The following is a 13087-nucleotide window of genomic DNA, read 5'->3' on the forward strand; positions in this document are numbered from 1 at the left end:
CGCTATACAAATGCCCCATAACATAACAGGAGCAGAATAAAGACTCTGCATGGTCTCCAGCTTTGTCCTGCATTGAGGATCTGATAGCACTACACAAATAGTGTAGAGTGTTGGATACTCCTCCAGGTCGACTCATGCCTTCATAATCCCAGGGTCATACTTAGAGAAACACAATGTGGGAAATGCTGATGGTAATTGGGAAGACCTGTTCCAAGCGCTCTGAAACTGAAGTTTCCAGTACGCGGCACTATATTAAACACCAAACAATACTCCCCATGTGCATCTTTCATCGCAGAGCAGGCCTGGCTCAGGATTATATATCTGGGGCAGAGGGAGGTGGAGAATAGTAGATGGAGGCCACGTAGTAGATTCTGGGAAAGGTGGGCTGCGGCCGTGGAATGGAAATGGAACCCCTTCAGGCCAAAAAAGTTACTAGTGGAATTCTGGATGTGGCCGAATGACTTGAACTGCGTCGCCTGGTCAAGGCCGGGCTTCAAACGGGGAACTGCAACTAGGGGTCGAACAGGAAGCAAGACTACACAGAGCAACAACGGTTCGAATCCCGGTCCCCGCTTAGAGACTGGTCTGCACTGTTAAGCATAAAATCAAAGATTAATTAATTAACTAAGAGGGACTGTAACAGAAGAATAAAAACTGAACAGGGCCCTAAACAAGGTTGTATCCTGTCTCTGGACTCAAAACTTTCAGAGAGTTAAATGTCAGTTGTGGATCTTCTGACCCTTGTCAATATCACGTCATTGCTAACAGTGCAGTGCCTTGTGTTAATGATTTGTACCGCACATTGCTGCCATTTTTACAGTCTCCAGGTGCTCCAGCAGGGGGAGGGGTATGTATATTAGTGGGAGGTGAAGGGGTCCAAACGGGGATTTGCTCTTCTGTAGTTTCAGTTCAGAAAAAAACAGTCGCTGTGTTTGGGTTTGCTTCTAGGTGGTCTGGGTTGATGGGTGTTCGGGGTTTGAGTCTGAATGGGAGGTTTTGTGTGCCAGCAGCGCGGTGGTGGAGTACGCGTGTTGCAGTTCTGTGGTTATTGGAGGAGGTGTGGATTTGGCTGAATGGCGTTACTGTAGGTGTTGTGTGTCTGTGTTATATTTGGTCGGTGGGGGGGTGTCTGCAGGAATGATGAGAGTTGAGTACGATTGAGGAAATCAGAACTACTAGTACCACAATGCACGGGGACATAAACAGGACTGGATGACTGGACTCGCAGCTGACAGGCGACATAATGACAGCTCTGTGCTCGCCCCCGCCCGGCCGGCCTCCCAGTGCTGCCGGGTGTGGGAGACAGGCTTCCAGCAGGTGGGGCAGGTTTCTGGAGGCAGGGTGTAGGCACAGGCGGGGTGAAGGCGCCTTCCACGTGCTGCTAAACTTTGCAAGTGGCTCCGCTTTGCATAGCCTGCCCTTTCCGGAAACCTGTTTGACCGGGACGTGTGGGTTGTAGTTCACCAAATCCGCAGAAACGCCGGCACCCAAACATTCGCCACCCGAGAATCGCGAAGGCCGTGGGGTGCACCCGAGGCGACCTTCTGGGGCCACGGCCTGAGAGGTGAGAGGCGGACACCCGGGTTGATGTTTCTGGGGGTGATGCCTTTGGATGTCGATCCTTGAGCCTCAATTCTCTGAATTCCCTGGCTGTGTGTGTGGTGTGGCGCTTTTGCGCTGTGTGTAGTCTGGATTTTGATAGCTTCTTGGCCTCCATTACGTTACCACAATAGCGTTTGATCACAGGGTCAGGTACCCAAATTCTCTAAAACATAATCACTCATGCACCCCAGAGCCCAGCTGCAGACCGTGATGTCCCCATCTCCTGCTAGGCCTGGTGCAAAGGTCGGCCCATTAGGTATTGTGGGGCCACGTTTGTGGGGCACTGTGGGTCCGTGTAATGAGTTATTGCACTCTGAAACTAGTGCCTTGATCAATGCTATTTGCGCAATGTGTTTTAAAACGCTACATATTTTCCAAAAGATGTCTTGTCTGGATCTTTTCAGTTTTAGGAAAAAAATAACGGAGTGTTATTTATAATTGTGGGGCCCTTTTTTTTATTCGTGACACACTTTTTGCACCAGTCTATCCCTGCTTCTGTAGTGTTCACTTTGGTGTATGGTGATAAGATTTTAAAAGTGAAAACCAAGACAGGGCAACTAACATAAAAGTAGGACTAACTCTTAAAAGTGGCTGTCAAGGCACTACACTTCAGTAGCCGTTGGAGGAGAAGGGGGTTTGAGTGTTACTGTTCAAAGAAACACATGTTATAATTAATGTATCACAAACTAACACTATATTAAGTTGTAAAAGGCAGCATTGCTTCTGTGCGAGATTGTGCTTTCCTGCCCCAGCTATGAAGACCTACTACCAAAAACCGGGACCACTGCAGCTTCCAATGGGAACATAATCTTGAGAAAATGGGACAGAGCACTCAATTCCAGGACAGTCCCTGCAAAATGGGGACGTCTGGTCACCCTTCTTTCGTGTCACTTGCTGCCAGTCTGGGAGCATGCAGACCAGGTATTCACGTGAGGTCCCTGACCAGGCATAACTGCAAAAACCCCCCCGCCCAGAGGGGTCTCTAAAGTCAGGGAACCTTGGCCCTGACAGTTGCAGCCTGGAGCCCGCCCCCCCTTACCCCTTCCTGCTTTTCTCCAGTCACGTGACCCGGTTCTGGTTTCTACCCTTTGGCACCAGTGCAGCGGGTCATCTTGTTATTGTGTTTTTTCCAGCAGCCAACAAGCAGCCAGGCGGGCCCCTCCTGCCAGGCCCTTCTCACCTTTTAATCCTCTGACTCCCCCTGCAATGGTGCAGAGCCGCAAGTGAAAAACGGGGAAATGTCAATGCAAACAAGCCTGCAGCCTGAACCCGTGGCCCAGGCTCTTTCCATAAAGCTTTATTTATTTAATGAAAATTACAGGGTTAACAGTGCATTTTTGGCACAAAAATGCTTACACAATGTTTTAACATTGATTTACAGAATGGAGGACCAATGTCCTTAACAATGAGTGAGAGGATGTGGAAATAAGACCAGATGATGCAGGGGATGTGGATATAGGCCCGATGATGCAGCGGATGTGGTTATAGACCCGATGATGCAGGGGAGGTGGATATAGGCGATATAGGCCCAATGATGCAGGGGATGTGGATATAGACCCCATGATGCCGGTGATGTGGATATAGGCCCGATGATGCAGGGGATGTGGATATAGACCCGATGATGCAGGGGAGGTGGATATGGACCAGATGATGCAGGGGAGGTGGATATAGAACCGATGATGCATGGGATGTGGATATAGACTTGATGATACAGGGGATGTGGATATAGACCCGATGATGCAGGGGAGGTGGATATGGACCAGATGATGCAGGGGATGTGGATATAGACCCGATGATGCAGGGGATGTGGGTATAGACCCGATGATGTTGGGGAGTTGGAAACACGAACCAGGGGCAAGGACAGGAGAGCATGATATCGCATCGGGATAGTGGAGGCAGTGCTACATTTTAGGATGAAGGGGTGAGGGATAAGGGCCGTATTACCTTTCTAAAATAATGCTTTGAAAAAGTATAGCTTATGGTATCAAGGCTGTCAACTGCTGAAGTTGTTAGCAAGTGTTTTCTCTTCCTTGCTTTTGACATTGTGCTCGGGAGAACACATAATAATATTTTGTGTTCTTATATAGCGCTACCGCCGGATTCCTCCTACTTCTAAGCACTGCAATACGGGGCGTTATTATTACCCACTTGAATGATACTCAGTGTATCTACCTTGGAGAATGAAGGACTCATGCATGTTTTATCCACACAGTTTGCAGAATTGCCTTTCCCAGCTATGCATTCCCTGATGTGGTAATTCCTACTTTCAGAGGGGGCCCTACTAACATGCTTCTATAACGATATCTTAGATTTTGCCAGTTCATCTACCGAGTGGTGCTTTGTAGGGCGACACTATTGCACAGAGCACTAGCTGAGCTCTTGAAAGACTATTTTGCAGAAAGAGTTGTACACTTGTGATTTAGTTAAAATTATGGAAGGAGAAGATGATGTCCACTGCCAAATTGCAAAGTGAGGATCCAGAAAATCTGAGCTCAATCCCAGCTTCTAAATTTAATCAAAGTATTTGATCCTGGGCTAATACTTTTAACACTCTGTGGGTAGATGCTAACATTGGGAGCACCTAAACGTGATTCTGTCGTGTGTGCACTGTACAAAAGGCCCCAGGCATGCTTAGTTTTAAAGTTTACAGTGCTGCCCCATATGTAATAATAATGAACTTTTATAGAGTGTACCCCAAAGACAGATGTGTCACTTTGCTCACTCGAGGCGATGCCAATTGTGAACCATGTTCCTTTTGCAGAAAATTCAATCAAATTATAGACTAGAACATTTGGTAAGGGGGTTGCCTGGGTCTCCAAAAGAGAAAAGAAGAAAGCTAAAATAAATATTGCATCATACCATCAGGAGTAGCAATAAAAATAATGACAATCGTTGCTACCCAAAGCACAAGGTGGAGATGGCGCAAGATCGCGGCTCTGTGTGAAGTGCAAGGACCCGCATTCCCTTGGCAGATCTGTGGCAGGGAGCACAGTGACCAGAGCGCCCCAGCGCTGCTCCTGTACAAAGGAGCCCAGTAACTCCAGACCTCAAGGACTGAGGGCCCAGCTTCCAGGAGCGTAACTCCAAGGCCACAGCAGGTCACATGGGTGCCCTGGAAGCTTACACCGTGCCACCATTGTGCACACCCAGCCCTCAGTGAAGCAACTAGAGGGCACTTGATCAAAACTGTGAGTACAGCCCCTCTCCACTCATGGACAACAGTTTACCTGCTATGTTGTAACTGCCCAATAAATATAGTTAGAGGCACCACAGACGTTCTGTCATCTTTCAGACCACCACATATTTGGCAACGAGGATACAAAATACCCACGGGCCCACCATGCAAGGTGCCACACCACCCCCTGCTTTCCTCCCCTCACCTGGGACCCCGGCAATTCCATGGATGCAGTGGGAGCCCCTTTTCTCCACGTACCTGGAGGCTGTAGGTGGCATGGGATACGCATCTGCCAGGAAGAAGGCGATGTTGCTAAACGCAATGGGGGTTGAAGGCCAGCGCATCTTTGCCAGTCCAAAGGCCATTGAAGTGGAGGATGAGGGCGACAACGTTTACAAGGAGGCAATCCGCCGCATCCTGAAGAGGTTCACCAATAAGGAGAATGAGGTGCGCACAGGCTGAGGTTCTACACCCGCAAGCAAGAGGGGAACGAGCCTGTGGATGACTACATCACCAGGATAAGGGAGCTTGCATCCCTATGCGGTTTCGGCAGAAACGCAGAACAAGTAATCTGCAACATGTTGGTGGTTCACACAAACTCCAGGAAAGTGCAGGACAAATTCATCCTAGAAAAGGAGGTGATCCTCGACAAGGCCATCCAAATTGCCAGGGCGGAAGAAGAAACCTCCAGCCCCAGAGACAAGGGCCCTAGGCAAAAAGATGCACCGAAATGCTACAGGTGTACCAGTACTAAACACATGGCGAACGATCGCGACTGCCCCGCCAGGAACAAGGAGTGTTTGAAGTGTGGACGCATAGGTCACGTGGCTCCGGCCTGCACCTTGCGGGAAAAAGCCGTCACCCGTGTTGATGGCGACCGCGAGTCGAGTGAAGACGACGGGCTACAAGACAGACCCATGGCCATCATGATCAACGCCCTCCACGCCAGGAGAGAAAAGGCCCATTGCACCATTAAAGTGGACGGCATGGAAACACGCGTCATGGCCGACTCGGGCTCAGATCTCACAATCCTTCCCATCAACACGTACAAGGAGATGTTGGGACAAGACAGAGTGAAAATTAGAATGACCAGGCAAAAGCCGACGGTTTTCGGAGGCGCAACCGTTGATCTACTTGGCAACATCAGAGCATGCAATGGCCACCTATCCTTTTTCCCAACAAAGAAGGTGTGTGAAGACGTCATGAGGGCACGTGATCAGAACTGTGAGTACAGCCCCTCTCTACTCATGGACAACAGTTTACCTGCTATGTTGTAACTGCCCAATAAATATAGTTAGAGGCACTACAGACGTCCTGTCATCTTTCAGACCACCACACACAAGAAATATATTTGAGTGGACCGGTTAGTATTGAGTATAGTAAGTTTCGTTTTTTTAAAAAAATTAAAAAAAGACACCCTTAGCATCCGTGAAGAAAACACACTCTTATCACCACGTAGGAAACTATGCAGGTGCTTAGAGATGAAGTGGGAGGAGGAGCTGGAAAGAGAAGGGGACGCTGGCTGCACAGGCAGGTCAGAATGCAGTCTTGTACCATACCGTAGAGCCCGCATTCTGAGCATCCTGATTGGCTGGCGCCCCACTCCTAATGAAGAATTTTAATCAAGCCACACCCTCAATGTAAAGCAGTGGGAATTCACTCCTGGCCAATCTCCGCACAGAACAGAGTCTTGCTGTGTTTCGTAAGAGGCTTAAGTCCCTGCTCTTTGCTTAATTAGTTCTGTCTCTTCCTTACGATTTACCTGCTCTTTGACCTGTCCTGTGACATCTTTTGTTGTTATGTGTTCATACTTGTGCTTTGATGTCTGTGGGCTTAAGCGCTATATACATTTGTAAACATAAACAAACATAAACCTTTACCCCATGCCCACATGTATATGGTGTAGACCCACTTCAGTGAAATTCTGGCTGTGCCACTGCTCTTACCCCTGCACCATTTGAAGGTGCACACACAAGGTGATTAACTTAAGGCTGGCACCCTGATTGTTTGTTTGTTTGTTTGTTTATTCATTTGTATTGTGCACCAGGCCGAGAGGTATCAGGGCGCAGAGGTTGCAAGGACATTCTCAGCTTAGTTACACAATAGATGAATTATACATTTTAGATACATATATATTGGGCAGGCAAAATAAACATATCACAAGGATTATATACATTACAATTATATACATATGGTAGCCGCTCAGGAGGACTGGTTCTAAATTGGAGATGCCGGTGTTGGGCCTCTGTGGGCGTACCACGTTAGGACAGGGTGTCAGTTATAAGTGATAGTGAACAAGGTGCATGGGGGCTTGAGTTAGAGATCGGTGGATTTCAGCCAGTTGATGCAGTTATTTCTGAAGTTCAGGTAAGATTGATCTTCTTGGATGGAGGGTGGCAGAGAGTTCCAAAGCTGAGCTGATTTGATAGGGAAACCGCTGCCTCCCACCTTAGAATGTTTGAATCTGGGGACGTGGAGGCAGTTAGTGTAGGCAGCTTTAGAGGGTCTGGTGGAGGTTCGTCTATGGAATCTCTCTGATAGGTAGCTACAGGCAGCGTTATTCAGAGATTTGTGTGTAAGAGACACACTTTTTGTTTCAGTTTGTCATTAGTGGAGAGCCAGTTATTTAGTCTCCTAATCTCAGGGATATGGCCACTCCTAGCTACTCCAAGGGCCGCTCTTAGGGCGTTGTTTTGGAGTGTTTGGATTTTCTGAATGATTGCTTTGTTGGAGCCAATGTAGAGGGCGTTGCAGTAGGCAAGCCTGGACAGAATGAGTGCTCTGGCCAGGATGATACAGCTGTTGTTGGATAGGAAGGGTTGCCAAGTTCTAATAAGTTTACAAGTGTACACCGTTGTAGATGCTAGGGAGGTAACTTGCTTTGTGAAGGAGAGGGTTGAGTCGAAGTAGAATCCCAGGGTTTTCACCTCGTTAGCCACTGTAATGATATTTCCATCAATTATGAAAGAGGTGTATTCGGCGTTGAGTTTGTTGAGGTTGGGAGGGGTACCCAGGATTTTTTTTTTTTAAACCTTTATTTTTGTTATTTTGGGTTAACACAATACAACTTCTCACCCACAATAGGGTGGAATTAACTAGGCGCCTTTCCCCTTCCCCCTCACCACACCCCCCGACACCCACCCTCCGCCTTATAGTTCAGTGACTTTGCCAGCACCATCTGCACCAAACCAGTTTCTAGTTTTAGAATAAAAAGGAGAGACAAGGCTGAATGACAGTGAGAACACAATCCTTATCTATTGAGAGTTGTCTGGGGAGGGCGGGGCATCCTCTGCCTCCTTCATCAGGAACAGCACCAACGGCCCCCAGATGTCTGGTGGGCGGGCGTGTTGTGGTAGTAGTTTGACAAAGGCTGTTTCGACATCCTGGCGATAAAGGATGTCTCTGCGCCAGGAGGAAACAGTGGTGAGGGGGCCTCGGCCCCAGGCGATGGCAACTCTTCTGCGGGGGAGTGTCAGCAGTAGACCCGCTAACTTTCTTTTCGGAGCAGCTAGTGATTTAGTCATTCCCAATAAAGCGGCTGTGTGGGCTGGTTGAACAGTTTCCCCGATGATAGCACCAGTTATTTCCAATACTTGATTCCAGAACGGAGTCAGTTTGGGGCAGTCCCATGCAAGGTGAACAAAGTCGGCCGATGTTTTCCCACATCGCTCGCATTTTGAGGGTGATTCTGGATGTTGTTTGTTCGCTTTGGCAGGTGTGTAGTATGTTTGGTGAACGAAATTAAAGTGGATTAGCTTGAGACGTGTATTGAGAGCGATTTTCTGCATTTGTTTGAGGATAAATGACCAATCTTCATCAGAAATGGCTATTCTTAATGACTTTTCCCATCTGGTTTTTGCACGGGAGTCGACGGGAGCCGTGTCCGCAATGATGGTTCTGTAGATTTGTGTGACCAATCTTCCCTCTCCTTGTGCTTGTATTACACTGTGTAGAAGCTGCCAGGTCTGGGGTTGTCGTGGAAAGTTGGGAAGGAGTGCTTGTAGTGTGTAGCGTGTCCTGAAATACATGAAAATGTCCACTGATGCTGTGCCGCCTTTCAGCTTTGCCTGCTCTGGAGTTAGGAAGCCTTCCTCTGTGAAGAGATCTCCTAGAGTGTTTATCTGGAGTTTCTCCAGCCATTGGTGATAGACTTTCTCCGACGTTAGTGGGATCCCAGGTATGAATTTTGCAGGGAGGAGAGGCGAACATCTGGTTTGGACTTCATATTTTTGGGCTAGTTTATTCCAGATTTTGTACGTTGATAAAACCACGTTCATAGTGTCGTTGGGAACGGGGATCTGGCCAAAGATGACTGCCTTTAGTAAGTTCGGAGTTGCTAGGGCCCGCTCTATCTGTACGTGAGTTCTGATAGATTGTGAAGAGTACCAATAGCTAAGGAATTGCGCTTGTGCTGCCCAATAATATTTTTCCAGATCTGGAAGAGCAAGACCTCCGCTTGTCACTGGGAGAGTTAGTGTGGAGTGTGCCACTCTGGCCGGTTTGCCCGCCCATAGCAGATCCAGGACCAGGCTCTTCAATTTCTTCAGGAATGGTTGCGTTAGTAGTATGGGAATATTAGTGAAGAGGTATAGAAGTTTTGGCAAGATCACCGTCTTGACTAATGAGGCTCTTCCCCAGAGGGTTAGCGGCAGAGTCTTCCAGCGAGCCACTTTTTCCTGCAGTGATTTGTTAACTACTTCATAGTTGTCTTGGAACACTTCATGGTGCTTTAGTGACATTTGTATTCCAAGGTATCGAACCCCGGACGTCTTCCACGTGAGTTGGAAATCATCTGCGAAAGGATTGGTCGTCGGGGTGAGGGGGAACACTATCGATTTTGTTTGGTTGATTTTCAAGCCGGATGCTGCCCCGAATCTGATTACCTCGCTCATGACTGGATTGAGATTGTCGATGGGATCGCGTATGAACAACACCACATCATTCGCGTACAGAGAAATGATGAGCTTATGCGAGCCTATAACTAGTCCCCTGTGTAGCCGCTGCTCTCGGAGATTGGAGGCTAGTGGTTCCATCACCAGGGCGAATAGTAAAGCTGATAAAGGGCATCCTTGCCTTGTGCCACGCTGCAGGTTGATGGTGGCCGATCTTGCCGCCCCCACTATAATGTTGGCTGTTAGTTTAGTGTATAGGAGGGATACCAGTTTAATGAAGCGTGCCCCAAGACCCATTCTGGTCAGTACCGCAAACAGAAATGGCCACTCTACAGAGTCGAACGCTTTTTCGGCATCAAGTAGCAGTGCAATTGCTTGCTGGGATGGGTCTAATGCCTCCATGACGCCGATACCAAAGGTAGTGTTACGACCTGGTATGAACCCTGCTTGATCTGCGAGCACTAGGGCCGGCATCAGGGGCATCAGTCTATTTGCGAGTACCTTTGCTAGAATTTTGTTGTCGAGGTTTAGAAGCGAAATGGGACGATAGGATGCGCAGTCTTCAGGAGGTTTGTCTAACTTATGCAAGAGCACTACGTTGGCTTCACAGGTGGTCTGGGGGAGGGCGCCTTTTTCCAATGCCTCTTTGTATACTGCTGCTCGGATAGGAGCTAGGGTATTCGCAAATATCTTGTAGAATTCCCCTGTTAGGCCATCTGGACCTGGGGCCTTGGAATTCGGGAGAGTTTTGATAACTTCTATGATTTCCTCTGGTGTGACCAATTCGTTGAGGGGTTCTCTCAAAGGGGTTCTCTCAAATGGGCTTCAACCCAGTATAGCTCGGTATCATCTAGGTATTCCAATGGGGCTTTCGAGTTCCCGGCGTGTTTAGTGCTATAGAGGTCTTAATAGAAGAGTTTGAATTCCTCCGCCATACCTTCGTCGGTGTGTATCATGTCACCTTGTGCGTTGCGAAGACCTTCAATTGGAGTCATTTTATGGTCAGCTCTTATCAACCTTGCCAAAAGAGCTCCCGGTTTCTGTCCTTCACCATATTGCCTGACCTGATTGCCGCGGCATAAAACTTTTAATTCACGTTCTGCCAAAGAGTTAAATTTTAGCAGCTCTGCCATCAGGGTAGCCTTTATTCTTGGTTCATCTGAACTTCTGTCTTGGTGTTCGAGGTTTTTAAGTTGGTCTTCGCAGGTCTTTAGCTCTCGTCTGATGAGTCTGAGGATACCGTTCTCTTTGGCATGGCAAACTCCTCTTGTGAAGCATTTCAACGACTCCCATAACGTGCCGGCGGAGGAGACTGAGCCTGTGTTAGCTTCCAGGAATGTGTCGATCTCTTCTTTTAATTCGGTGGCGAAGACCTCATCTTGCATAGTGCCGGTCTTGAAGCGCCAGCGTTGTAGCAAGGGTCCAGGATTGGAGGAGCAGAGGCTGAGGATTATTGGCGAATGGTCGGAAAGGGTCCTTGGCAGAATGTGGCATGGGCCACTCTGTAGTGTGCCATTTGTGGACGTGAATAGGTAGTCAATCCGGGAACTGGTCTTGTGCACTACCGAGTGAAAGGTGTGGTCTCGGAGGTCTCCATTAGCTGCCCTCCAAGAGTCTTTTAAATCAAATGCCTTACAGATTTCAGCTATTTGCAGGCTGGCTTTAGATTTGGGTTGTGGTACGGCTCGTGACCTGTCTTTAGTCGGGTCGAGAACAGTGTTCATGTCACCACCCCAGATTATTGTGGTCTGGCCTAGAGTGGAAAGCTGAGATGGCACCCACCCAAAATTGTTGGGTCCATCCACATTAGGTGCATAGGAGTTGATGAAGGTTATCTCCTTGCCCGCTATCATGCCACAAACCAGGACAGCTCTGCCCTCAGAGTCCCTTGCAGAGTGAGTTAGACGGAAGCTGATTCTTTTATGAATCAAGATTGCGACTCCTCTGGAGTAGGATGAGTACGATGAATAGTATCTATGGCAGCCCCATGATTTGGCCCATGCGTGTTCCTTTCCGGGCATTAGGTGAGTTTCCTGAACCATTGCCACATCGACTTCGTGCCTTCTCAAGTATTGCAGGATTTTGCGTGTTTTGGACGGGATGTTATCCCCCCTTATATTCCATGTTGCGACTTTGAATGGCACGTCTTAGGGCACATGCTGGCTTTGCTGAGCATTTTACAGTTGGTGTTGTCGAGGCTATCTTGGGTCTGACATATTGGTCTTGGTTCATGCAGTAGTTTGCTGGATGATGTAATTTCTCTGGTGGTGGAAGGCGGGGGATAAGGTTAGCGGGGGATATCGGGTGGACGGCGCAATCCGTTGCCCCCAATGCGTAGCATGTGGCAGATCCTGGATGCTCCAGGTGGACGGTTGCAATCCCGTCCCGTAACAATGAACAGCGAACGAAACAAAAGGCTTTAGAACTTTTCCCATGGCGCGGACAACCCCCAACTTGTCCGACGGGATCCCCCCAAACTTGAACGAGGGAACAAATGCTGTGCTAGGGGTGCTTGGGGCATCCCCAACGTCTCTGCCCTGTTGTGTTTGTTATATTGATCGTGTTCCAGTTGCCTTATCGTTGTCTTCTCTAGTAGCCGCTCTTTAAGGAGGATTTGTGGGATTTCTTTCCCTCTAGGGACGGAGGTGTTGGGGATTATGCTCAGGGCAACCATTCTGATCCAGGAAAGTATTGGCTTCTTCTGGCGACTGGAAGAAGTGGACTCTTCCGTTGTATTGCACTCTGAGCCGTGCTGGAATAGTATGGAATAGGCTAAATGGTTATTCCTGAGTCTTTGCCTGACACTGGTGAATGCTCTTCTCTGTGTTTGAACTGTGGTCGAGAAGTCGGGGTAGAGATGGATTTTGTCCCCGTCATGGAGAAGTTCCCCCTTTTCTCTAGCCAACCGGAGTATGGTGTCCCGGTCTCTATAATTAAGTAGTTTCGCAATGATGGGTCTGGGCACAGGTCTGGATGATGGGATTCTGTGTGCTCTCTCGATCATGAACAGCTGTGAGAAGGCTTCACGGCCAAAGAGGGCGATACAGATTGATTCGACAAAGTCCTCCATCTTCATTTGGGGTTCGTGCTCTCTCACCCCAATGATCCGAATATTGTTCCATCTGGAGCGGCCTTCCAAATCCTCACATTTGGCCATGGTTGCAGACATTTGGTTTTCAAGCCTGGCTACTTTGTTCGAGAGGGACGTGGCGCTGTCGTCTAGATTGGAGACACGCTGTTCGACCTCCGTCAGCCGTTCTGTGTGGGTGTCGATACGATGTTGAAGTAGGTCTACCTTGGAGGATAGGCCATCCATTTTGCTGTTTAAGCTGCCTATGCCTGCCTTTAGTTCCAAGAGGAGTCCTTTTATTTCTGAAGGATTGTTCCCTGGTACTGGGTGATCAGAGCCACCCGGTGT

General features: G+C 48.4%; 1 protein-coding gene across 2 annotated transcripts in view; it reads left to right on the forward strand.

The window, feature by feature from the left end:
- The window catches only part of SMIM35 (small integral membrane protein 35), a 138043-nt gene that overhangs the window by 44302 nt on the left and 80654 nt on the right, over positions 1 to 13087 (forward strand). Inside the window, exon 1 of one of the 2 annotated variants that reach the window (XM_069614456.1) lies at positions 1325 to 1564. The exons of the other annotated variant lie outside the window; for it this stretch is intronic. The gene's annotated coding sequence lies outside the window, so the exon portion shown is untranslated. Of the gene's footprint in view, positions 1 to 1324; positions 1565 to 13087 lie in introns of those variants that run through there. 2 annotated transcript variants of the gene reach the window in all.

This window comes from Ambystoma mexicanum, chromosome 9 (genome assembly GCF_040938575.1).
Source record: "Ambystoma mexicanum isolate Mex_15411 chromosome 9, UKY_AmexF1_1, whole genome shotgun sequence".
Classification (NCBI taxonomy): domain Eukaryota; kingdom Metazoa; phylum Chordata; class Amphibia; order Caudata; family Ambystomatidae; genus Ambystoma; species Ambystoma mexicanum.